A 12,853-nucleotide genomic window follows, 5' to 3' on the forward strand; every position below is an offset into this window, starting at 1 on the left:
ACCTAATAGCATCAAAATTCTGACAGAAAGCCATATAGCATTTAAAAGGAAATTAAAAGAATTTTTGGATATAGTAAGTGGGGAATTTCACCAACCCGCACAAAAATAAAAAATTAAAAATATCCAGTGTCATGTAATATTTTGTGTAATGTAATATCTTGCATAGACACCTTTTATTAACCTGACACGTCCTACATAATTACGAAGTGTCGTATTCATGATCTGTGGAACAAGTACTAATCTAATCTAATCTAAGTGACTAAGAAGCCATTGTTGGCACATAGAGGTCACCTCCTACGATATCCCGACGAGCAAGAAACTTTAGGGGCAGCATGCTTCCTGGTTACGCTCGAGAAATTATTAATCAGGTGTCAGAACGATTTAAACTCGAAAAAATAAAAATAATGTTGAACTAATTCACCCGCTGCACAAGTTTCAAAGAAGGGGTTTCAGCATTAATGGGCTAGAGCTTAAGAAATATCTACAGGATTAGGAGTTTTGCAAAAACATTGCCGGACATTCACCTCAACTCTTGGCAAGAAGAGATAAGTTTTGTCTCACATCCATTGAAAGATTGACATTTCGCCCGATTTACTTGTGAATATGCACTGCAATACTGTGAAAGCATACAGCATGTAAATACAGCTGTTTATTTTACTGATTATGTCCAGCCAGCATTACCAATAAAAAAACATTTACTATATTCACTTTGGCGGGTGTTTCCTTGAAGGAACAAGCTCCGACAATCGAACACAACACGGGTAACCAACACATGAATGAAATTTGTGCTTCTAAGAAAAGCAGAATTGTCGCAGGAGAGTTAGGATTGTGTCAGTATTTTGTGTTTTCGAATCACCTTATTCATTAATATGTACAACTGAAAACACTTGTAAGTACAATGAGGACTCAGAAACAGAAGAGGACAGTAGCAGGTGTGTTTAATTAATAACGATAATAATCGTTTTTATTTTAAAATACATAACACAATACAATCACAAAAACTTAATTTATAAAATGTAATTTTTTCCTCTATTAACTGTGTTGTATTACAATAGCCCTATTTACATTTGTATTCCTACTAGTAAGTTAACTCACACATTTGAAGATGACAATCTGTATAATGCGCATTCACAAATTCATGTTATTTACGTGTGTTATTTTTACCGTAAGCATCTTCAAAAATGGTTCAAATGGCTCTCAGCACTATGGGACTTATCTTCTGAGGTCATCAGTCCCCTAGAAATTAGAACTACGTAAACCTAACTAACCTAAGGAGATCACACACATCCATGCCCGAGGCAGGATTCGAACCTGCGACCGTAGCGGTCGGGCGCGGTTCCAGACTGTAGCGCCTAGAACCGCAGCATCTGATCTGTCGAGATGCGCACGACCGTTAGTTGTCATCACTGGAAGACAAACAATAAAATTCCTCCGACTCTCACTCCCCCCCGTAGAGACCAATCTGTTAACAACATAAGCTTATAAACAGCATAGACTTACTATGGTACCACCATATTTGATGTTAATTAAATATCTCCATACGATGTACATTCCCTCTGCACTCCACATGCCATGGAGGTAACAGGAACCGACTATTATTGAAAAAGAATTACATTATAAACGATATGATTATCGATAGCGAAACAAGATAGCCAATTAATCGATACTCTATCGATGTTTAAGGAACACTACAGCGACGAACTAGGCTTTTTAGAATTGTTTAACCTTTTTGTGGTCGAACAAACCTCATAGCGGCAATTGCTGAAGCTGAAGCTGATGGGAAACGAGGCTAGCGAGTTGCGACAGGCGACTTGTTTTTGCTTTCCTATTTTACACTACTATGCAATGTGTCGGCCCATCAGACTAAAAAAATTCTATTACAGTTAGACCCAGTGCACATATTTAGAACAAAAATTAATGTAAGAGCGGAGACAGTCTCCCAAAGATCCGTTCTTGATCGGTGAGGCGCTGATTGTCACACTTTGTGATGTTCGATTACTTTTACATCCAGCCACACACAGCATCTCGAAACTTTTAGTGCCCAAAAAAGAACATTCAATGATTTACTTAATTTATACTATAACTTACGACATAACCTTGAAGAATTATCTGAGTGATAATGGAAAACAGTCATTGGTCGTTAATAAATTGCAATAACTATTTATACTAAATGTTAATAAATACATACCGTAAACATATTTGCAGCTTTATAGCCTTCACGTTAGTACCTGGAGATAACAAAAACAAATAGCGTGCTTGTCAGTTCGCATGTTGTTCTCAACCGCTAGAGGTGGACAAAGCAGTTTTCTTTACCGAACCGTTACTTTTGTCATAGTTCTTGTTGTTGAACTAATTCAAAGTAACTACATAGATCATTTTCACCTTAAAGTACTAATTAATAAAAACATTTAGAAAAAACGTGAAGATAATCAATCTGAAGAGAAAACTTGATTACTTACCAAAACTTAATGACCTTTTTTCTCAAATGCAATATTTTGGAAACCTGGGCAATAGAAACCACTAGAAATTATTCTCATTGTCACCCAGAGCGTTTATCTGCTTCCTACCTCTGTTTCATATCTGATAAGGCGTAGAAAAAGGAATAACTCGTTCTTATTTAATAGTTCACAAAAATTTATTCTGAAGCTGAGAGAAATAAATATGTAGAGACACTGTAAATCATATGAAAGCAAACAGTAAAACTATGTTGTAAGTGCAATCAAATATTTATTCAAAATAATGATACATTTATATCACTTTCTTTTAATCATTAAATTGTACAAAAATTTCTTTAGACAACTTATTTGGAAGCAGCCTATCTCTTTTCTCGGTCCTTATTTGACCCGATTCAAAAAATGCAAGGAACTGAGGTAGCTGGTACACACAATTTGCAATTTGGTGCAAGTGAGGGTATAATTATTGGTTCAAAATGGTTCAAATGGCTCTGAGCACTATGGGACTCAACTGCTGAGGTCATTAGTCCCCTAGAACTTAGAACTAGTTAAACCTAACTAACCTAAGGACATCACAAACATCCATGCCCGAGGCAGGATTCGAACCTGCGACTGTAGCGCTCTTGCTGTTCCAGACTGCAGCGCCTTTAACCGCACGGCCACTTCGGCCGGCGTATAATTATTGTCTTTGTTCCCAACAAAGTAATGGGTTAAACAGCCTGTGGAAAACTGATTCAACTATGGAGTTTTCTGTTTCTGTGATACTAGTGGCTTTTTTTTGTGCAGTTAAAGCCATCATTTAACTAACGAATGTCGCCCAGATCTTTGATGAGATTAGTGCACACAGGGCTGAGGCAATCTGAGTTTGTGTGGGGGATGGGATATCATTCTGTTTTTGTTCCTTACTGATTATTCCTTGAACTTTTGCCACTAAACATCCATAGACTGCGTCGAACTTTTTTGTATTTTTAAAAGCAGACTTTTTAAAATGGGGATCAAGGAACGCTGATTCAAGAATTAATTCATGTTCCTTTGGTATCAGCATGTCACTGATTTCCTTTAGCGTAATATCACACACTTGTTTTAAGACAGGAGGGAAATTTGGGGTTTTTGACACGTTAACAAAATCGCACAAATTTATGGACAAAACCATTGTTTTAGAAAACGTTACACTTTTCGCAGCACTCAGATCATTGTTTACATCATCAAAAATTTCTAATATATTTATGGTATCTTCTGTAATAACCCAGTCAAAAATCGGAAGTGTTGTTTCGTTATATTGCAGTAATGCAAGAATGGATAATACATGGTCCTTATTAGTAAAGAATCTAACATTTCGAAGGCAGAATTCCAGGGTGTTGGCACATGTTGAGTTAATTTCAACCCAGTTTCATCTGATCCTGGATTTCGAAGGGCTTCATTTAAGCATGTGAGCTTCTTTTGAAATGTTGTGCAATCGTTTTTCAATTATATGATTAATTGGCGAAATGCCCGATTTTACAATTAAGTACGAGCATAACATGGAATGTATTTTGAAACATCACTTGCTGCTGGAGTTATATTTGGGGCATTATCGGTCACAACTGTGACTAATTTGGAACCGATGTTCCACTCCTCACACTGTCTCCTGAGTAATGTTGCTAAAAGTCTGTAAATTCAATGTAACCCAATGAACTACTGCACAGAATCGAATTTAACTTTATAAAATGAGCTGTTATAACCACAAACTTTGATTAATCAGTGAAATCCACCCATCTGTTGTGAGTGCCATGGCAACTGAATCAGCTAATTTAGTTTTTACCTCAACTATTAAAATCTGAGTGCCGTTGTGACTACAAACTTCTAGAAAGGAATTTTCCGCTGGAAACATATAGCCAGGGCAAAGATGTGATATAATTTTTTCAAAAATTCATGGTCATCTACTATGTCAAGGGGGTGATATTCTTTACGTATCATGTGAAGCAGCTGCACATCAGTTGCTGAATTCTGTCAACGAAAATTGTGAAGGACGATGCTGAGGCCTGAAACGTGCTTTACTATCTAATACAGAAGCCGAAGTAGAGAAGGTTGTTGAGTATGATGATGAGGCTGATAATGAAGATGATTGAGAATGCAATGAACTTGGTAATTCTTGTACTGAAAGAGACGATGGACTTCCCTCCGATGTCGTGTTGCTCATCCTGTCTTTGGGCACAGCTACGTGTTTGGTTGTTTAAGTGTCTCCTTAAATTTCCAAACGACCCTACGGCTGACTCATACGCGTTTAGCAGTATTTGCGTTCAGCCCTGTTACGTCCTTTTTCATTTAAGTACCAAATACTGTTAGTCCGTCTTGAAGACATTGTCTGCAGTTAACGACCGCCGAAACGCGCTACAAAATAAAAATTATGCAGTACCACGTAACGAAAGGTGAAAAATATGTAGTATTGCAACTGTCGTTCATAAATATGGCTTGGACTGGAAATATGGGGGAAAAAAACTTACCCCGTCATATTGATACGGCCTGAAGACGTGGTTCAGGCTCAAGGAACGAAAGAAGCTGTAAAGCATGCTATTGTCTGACTGCGTGTTAACTGTTCCCAGATACTCTGTTCCATATACCACACATGTAGGGCTGCCACACGTTCGGGTTTCCCCAATTTGTCCTAGTTTCGAGGGTGTCCGGGGATGACCTTGGGGTTTTTTGCCACCGTCCGGGGTAAAACCGGATGATTCCTTGTGCCTGCAAGCGTTCTTTTTCATTCAAAATCTTTGTGTGTGTGATTTTAATTACTTTTATTCGTTTATCATAGTATTTAATGTCTGAAAATGCTGAGCTATCGATTAAAGAATAAAGACGAAATAATCTGTTTATAATGCCTCTGTAATGGCGTCAAAAATGATGTACTTTTCGTTACCGAATGCTCATTTTTTGGACTGTAATTGTCACAAAAACATTTGCACCATAAATGCTTGTTACATTATGGCCGAAACAACGCAGATGAAGATTTAAACGAAAGAAAGGATTATAAATAAAATGAAATTCAAGCAAAAGCGTTAGCAGAAATAATGAATTCAGTGAGATGAATGAAAATGTGATATGATAAAACAGAAGAAATTAAACTGATGTTAATAAATAAAAATAGATAAAATCACTTACACAAAGATTCCAAATGCAAGAAGAATGGTAAGTGGAAAAAAATGAAGCTAGGTCGATACTACGATGCAGATGACGTTGCAAAGGAATAGAAATGAAAAAAATTACATTTAAATCAGTTACATGAAAGAAAATAATGATTAAAGTTAATTTCCTAACAATCAAAAAATAAAAAAATTCGAGGCACTTCAGGCGTTCCAAACCTACAAACTTGTGGGTGTCGCGCACATATCTTATTCCCAACGCAATGCTGCTAGTTGGAACACTATAGCTAATACGAGGTGTGTGTTTTTTTTAAGTAAGTACCGTTTTGAAACGAAAAAAAGACGTGCCAAGATATCTCAATAATTTTATTTTTACATGAAAGCCTGTACCTTAATCTACGCAATGACGCCATTACAGTCTGATTCTTGCTTGTTTACTTTGTGTTGTGTTTAAGATGCCTCCCATAATCGTGAGTCCCGCCGACTGTGAAGTACGGGCTGATACAGGATTTCTTAGTGCTAAAGAGCTAAAAGCGATCGATATTCATCGTTGAGATCTGTGCAGTTTACGGAGAAAATGATAAGATGGAATGATAAGAAAGTGGGTGAGAGCAATTAAAGATGGCCGCACAAATGTGCACGATCAACAACGAAGTAGGCATCCTTCGGTCGTTAATGAAAGTTTGGTGCAGGAAGTGGACAGTAAGGTGAGAGAAAACAGACGCTCTACGATTTCCTCCTTGCAGGATGACTTTCCTTATGTTTCTCGTAGTGTTTCGTATGGCATAGTGACCGAGCACCTGAATTACCGAAAATTGTGCGCGCGTTGGGTACCGAAAATGTTGACGGCTGTGCACAAAACCAAACGTTTAGACAGTGCATTGACTTTCCTTGAGCGGTACCACAACGACGGTGATGATTTCTTAAGCCAAATCGTTGCGGGCGATAAAACGTGGGTGGCCTACGTCACACCAGAATCAAAGCAACGGTCCGTGGAAGTTGAGCAAGGGCATCGTTTTGCTGCAAGACAATGCCCATCCGCATGTGGCGAATCGGACCAAAGATCTCATCACACCTTTCCGTTGGGAAACTCGAGATCATCCTCCGTACAGCCCCGATCTTGCGCCCAGTGACTACTATCTGTTCCTGCACTTGAAGAAACACCTGGGCGGTCAGCGTCTTCAAGACGATGACGAAGTCAAAACAGTGGTGATGCAGTGGTTAGCAAGTCAGGCGGCAGACTTCTATGAGAAGGGTACTCAAAAACTGGTACAACGTTATGACAAGTGCCTCAGTATTGACGGAAATTATGTAGAAAAGTAGATTAAGGTGCAAGCTTTCATGTAAAAATGAAATTATTGAGATATCTTAGCACGTCTTTTTTTAATTTCAAAACGGTACTTACTTAAAAAACACGCCTCGTACTACGCTTCTAGCACAACACGCGAAATTTCGAAATCTCATTTCGTCGATTGCTTGTCCACCAGGATGAATGGCATCAGTGTGTGATACCTCGGATTCTATCCTACGCAACGGTATCCCAGCCGTACGGATCTCTCCTTGTAAGAGAAGCTGCAAGTTCAATAAAGAACTACGACAAAAGTATATATATTTCACAAGCAACAACGATGAACTTGACTGCGATTGTGGGGCCTAGAATATCGGAAATGAAGTGGAATCTGAATTTCAATGGAAGGCCACACGTTTGGATCACGGAGTTACTTCAAACTTTGTACGCCTTTAGTACGCAATTACAACAACTTAATGTGCAAGTAGTAAGGTAAGCTCTGGTAATTCCGAGAAAATCGTTAGACGTTTTATGCGTCTGTTATGTAACTGATTTACGTGTGCGAAGATACCAGCAGTAAGCAGTCGTTGTAGCCATGTGGTTAAACGATCTTCATTGTACTAGTGTGAAGAACCTGAAGTACAGCCAATACTTTTCACACTTCCTGCGGAGCATCTTCCACGATCCACCCCGTAGCTGTATTATCCATCGCAGGAGATAAATTTGATACATTCACACTTAGGAAATTTAGCAGATAACGGTACCTACATTACATTACGAGAAGACATTCCACAATGTTGGGGCGACGGCGTCCGTGGTGAACCGTCGCAGCATGCGCGTTACAGAAGTGTAACTTTTGTTTTCTTTTTTTTTTTTTTTTCAGAGATAAGTCATGTCAACAAATAAATGAATACCCCTTTTGGCGGTGGAGACATAGCGGCCAGGCCTCGCAAAACGACCCCTGTCCACTTTGCCCCCGAGACCATTCCTTCTGTTCCTCTATCTATGGCGTAACAGGGTGGTCCATTGATCATGACCGGGCCAAATATCTCACGAAATAAGCGTCAAACTAAAAAACTACAAAGAACGAAACTTGTCTAGCATGAAGGCGGAAACCACATGACGCTATGGCTGGCCCGCTAGATGGCGCTGCCATAGGTCAAACGGATATCAACTGCATTTTTAAAAATAGGAACACCCATTTTTTTATTACATATTCGTGTATTACGTAAAGAAATATGAATGTTTTTGTTGGACCACTTTTCTCGCTTTGGGATAGATGGCGCTGTAATAGTCACAAACGTTTAAGTACGTGGTATCACGTAACATTCCGCCAGTGCGGACGGTATGTGCTTCGTGATACATTACCCGTGTTAAAATGGACCGTTTACCAATTGCGAAAAAGGTCTATATCGTGTCGATGTATGGCTATTGCGATCAAAATGCCCAACGGGCGTGTGCTATGTATGCTGCTCGGTATCCCGGACATCATTCAAGTGTCCGGACCGTTCGCCGGATAGTTACGTTATTTAAGGAAACAAGAGGTGCTCAGCCATCAACCACGACCTGCAACAAATGATGATGCCCAAGTAGGTGTTTTAGGTGCTGTCTCGGCTAATCCGCACATCAGTAGCAGACAAATTGCGCGAGAATCGGGAATCCCAAAAATGTCGGTGTTGAGAATGCTACATCAGCATCGATTGCACCCGTACCATATTTCTATGCACCAGGAATTGCATGGCGATGACTTTGAACGTTGTGTACAGTTCTGCCACTGGACACAAGAGAAATTACGGGACGATGGCAAATTTTTTGCACGCGTTCTATTTAGCGACGAAACGTCATTCACCAACAGCGGTAACGTAAACCGGCATAATATACACTATAGGGCAACGGAAAATCCACGATGACTGCGAGAAGTGGAACATCAGCGAACTTGGCGAGTTAATGTATGGTGCGGCATTATGGGAGGAAGGATAATTGCCCGCCATTTTATCGATGGCAATCTAAACGGTGCACTGATTTCCTACGTAATGTTCTACCGATGTTACTACAAGATGTTTCACTGCATGACAGAATGGCGATGTACTTCCAACATGATGGATGTCCGACACATAGCTCGCGTGCGGTTGAAGCGGGATTGAATAGCATATTTCATGACAGGTGGATTGGTCGTCGCAGTATCATACCGTGGCCCGCACGTTCACTGGATCTGACGTCCCCGGATTTCTTTCTGTGGGGAAAGTTGAAGGATATTTGCTATCGTGATCCACCGACAACGCCTGACAACATGCGTCAGCGCATTGTCAATGCATGTGCGAACATTACGGAAGGCGAACTACTCGCTGTTGAGAGGAATGTCGTTACACGTATTGCCAAATGCATTGAGGCTGACGGACATCATTTTGAGCATTTATTGCATTAATGTGGTATTTACAGGTAATCACACTGTAACCGCATGCGTTCTCAGAAATGAAAAGTTCACAAAGGTACATGTATCACATTGGAACAACCGAAATAAAATGTTCAAATGTACCTACGTTCTGCCTTTTAATTTAATAAACCTACATGTTACCAACTGTTCGTCTAAAATTGTGAGCCATAAGTTTGTGACTATTACAGCGCCGGTTATCACAAAGCGAAAAAAGCGGTCCATCTAAAACATTCATATTTCTTTACGTACTACACGAATATGTAATAAAAAATGGGGGTTCCTATTAAAAAAAACCGTTGATATCCGTTTGACCTATGGCAGCGCTATCTAGCGGGCCAACCATAGCGCCATCTAGTTTCCCCCTTCAAGCTAGACAAGTTTCGTTCTTTGTAGTTTTTTTGTTTGACGCTTATTTCGTGAGATATTTGGACGGCCACGATCAATGGACCACCCTGTATATACATGTATAAAAAACGGTTAGCGTCCGCGCTGTGGTAGAGAGTCGTAGGCGGGGCGGCTGTTCGAATCCCGCTAACACTTCTGTTTTAAGAAGTTTGTTTGCGTGGCCATCCTCCGCAGCAAGCACAAAAATATTAGTTTTGTAAGTAAAAACCGCGTTTTCTTGCTGTATGATAATCTAAAACCAACACATATCAAAACAAAACTGTATCGTTCTAGATCCCACGGAAAACGCCTTAGAGTAAAAAAAAAAAAAAAAAAAAAATAGTGGATGGCGTCTTGAAGAAATAAATTAAAGCGCAGCAAGAAAAGGCGGTTTTTATTTACAAATCAAATACTTCTTCTTTAGCCTAATTTTTTTCATCACTGACCACATTATTTAAGTTATATGACAGTTGAGAGGTAACATAATGAAAATACCCACGTGCATTTTAATGAAGTTGTAGCGAATTTCACATTTTATTTGACTATTTTCTATTTGTAATTAAATTTCCAGAGACGAGGGACAGGCTTCCAAAGCCCATGTCAAATCTCGCTAAATAATGACGCGAATGTCGTTTTTCACATACAGTAATATAGGGATAAGAGTGTGCCCGACCACAAGAGTAATTTTCGATTACTCGGATGTGCTCCCGTCATCACACGCTACCGGCTTGTATTTGTTATACTGACGTGGAAAACATTAATTGAAACTTCTTCCAACTACACGTTTTTTCAGTGTATTATCTCAGAAATGTTATATAAATTAAATAACATGAACAATGATGGAAGAAAAAATCAGTTTGAGCGGGAATCGACCCGTCGCCTCAAACTCATTCGTCTTACGTTGCTCGATGGTTAATTACTTTTTTTTTCATTTTGTTAGTTCTTATTCTTTGTGTTTGGTCGAAGCGGACATCACATGACATCCGTCGAAGTTCGTTGTTGATCTTTTCACTCAGATATGTCATTACAGGGGCAGTGTTCGATTTGTGCGTTTACCAGTGGGGGGGGGGGGGGGGGGGTGTCTTAGGGGGTTAATAAAATTATATACGTTACTAGCTTGGACCGTGGCGTTACCCATGGTTAAACAGTTATTTATAAATAGATGTTAATGCCGAAACTCACTATTCACGCGTAAGCACTATCAGAAAAGCCATCCCTTCTTATATCTTTAAAAGTACATTATAGGTGAAGCTTATTTACAAAATCATCGACATACAGGTATACTAGGGGAATTCAAAAAGTAAAGGCACATTTGTGAAAAGCTGTACTTATTCTGATGATAGAAAACTGAAACATGCGTTATTTTTCTACGTAACCTCCCTGGACTTCTATGCAGTTTTTCCGACGTTTTACGAGTTTTTTTATTTCATCAGAAAATACGATCATCAGTTGCATCTGTAACCGATTTTGCACCGCAGCAATGACGTCTTCATCGCTTTCAAATCTTCTTCCCTGTAGTGCTTCCGTTAAGGGTCCAAACATGTGAAAATCGCTTGGAGCCAGGTCTGGACTGTATGGTGGGTGTTCCAGCACCTCGAATCTCAACTCCTTTATTGCGTCGGCTGTCCGTTTGGCAGGATGTGGGCGAGCGTTATCTTGCTGCAGGATGACACCCCTTCGCAGTTTTCCACGACGTTTGGATCTGATTGCAGGTTTTAGTTTCGTACGCAACACATCACATCCACCATACAATACAGACCTGGCTCTAAAGCCTCGTTTACGCTGGGTCGACGTCTTTCAACATTGTGGCATGCTACGGAAATGTGGCGTGCCTCGTCTTGTCGTTTAGTTCTAAATGTTTTGAATTGCTTACCTACTACATAACACTTTTTCAAAATTAATAAGCATACATATTAACAGTATTAATAGTAAGACTGAATTAAAAACTTTCAGTGCTCGGCTCCACAAATTTAAATTATCTGTAAAGTTTTACTCCAGTGCGTGGGAAATAAACATCCCAGGTTGGGATGCATAAACTAAAACCATGCTGGGGGGGGGGGGGGGGGGGGGAATCTCCCCCCCCCCCTGCAAATCGCACACTGTACAGAGGGTAGCTCAACCGTCTGACGGAACACACTGAGCTACCGTAACGGTCTTTTGATCATAAACTCTGTCTGATACCTACGCGCAGATATATAAGGCACATAATAGACGCGTAAAACTTCTCTTGCAATTTTCTTGGAATTTCGAGAGTAGTGCACCTTGCTACTTGCCACATAGTGTTGTTTTAATGGCCTACTAAAGGTGCACAAAGTTTGACGTAAATCTGTGATCCCAACACATGGCCTCCCCTTGTTAAGTGAACAAACGGAACACTTTCGGGGTTCCGATGCAATGCAGTTCGTATTTCGCCGTTCACTGCTTACAAGGGAACCTCCCCATCGCACCCCCCTCAGATTTAGTTATAAGTCGACACAGTGGATAGGCCTTGAAAAATTGAACACAGATCAATTGAGAAAACAGGAAGAAGTTGTGTGGAACTATGAAAAAATAAGCAAAATATACAAACTGAGTAGTTCATGGGAAGATATGCAACATCAAGGACACTGGGAATGCAGGAGCGCCGTGGTCTCGTGGTAACGTGAGCAGCTACGGAACGGAAGGTCCTTGGTTTTTTTTTTTTTTCTACCTTCCATCGTGTGCAATCGAGAGGTGTTCGTATCTGTGAGTACCACAAAACTATTACAGGCCTATCAGTACAACAAACTAGTGACTCACATGCTTATATATGTCTGTCGATCCACCACGAATAGTTTCTTACTCTCACGCACCACCTATAGTAAACTAGCTCTAAAATTGTACTATATAATGCTTCCTAGTGTATTGCTCTTTGCTCAATCGAAAAAAAAAATAGGTTTAATAATTCGCTAAAATAGTAATGTCCTTTTTCTTTTGTCATGGATTGTTTAATATGTTAAGATAGTTTTTCATGAGGGTTTCCCCTTTGGATACCACTTTACCCATCAAACAAGAGCTGACAACTGATACACTCGTTAATATTTCTATCAAACTGATTTCATGCCTAGTGCATGTCACACTAAGGTCTCGTTTTTCAAGACCCAACTTAAAATGCCTCCCCCTTGTTTTCTAACACAAGATTTAAAAAGAGGATAGT

The sequence above is a fragment of the Schistocerca serialis genome, chromosome 11 (assembly GCF_023864345.2).
Source record: "Schistocerca serialis cubense isolate TAMUIC-IGC-003099 chromosome 11, iqSchSeri2.2, whole genome shotgun sequence".
Taxonomy (NCBI): domain Eukaryota; kingdom Metazoa; phylum Arthropoda; class Insecta; order Orthoptera; family Acrididae; genus Schistocerca; species Schistocerca serialis.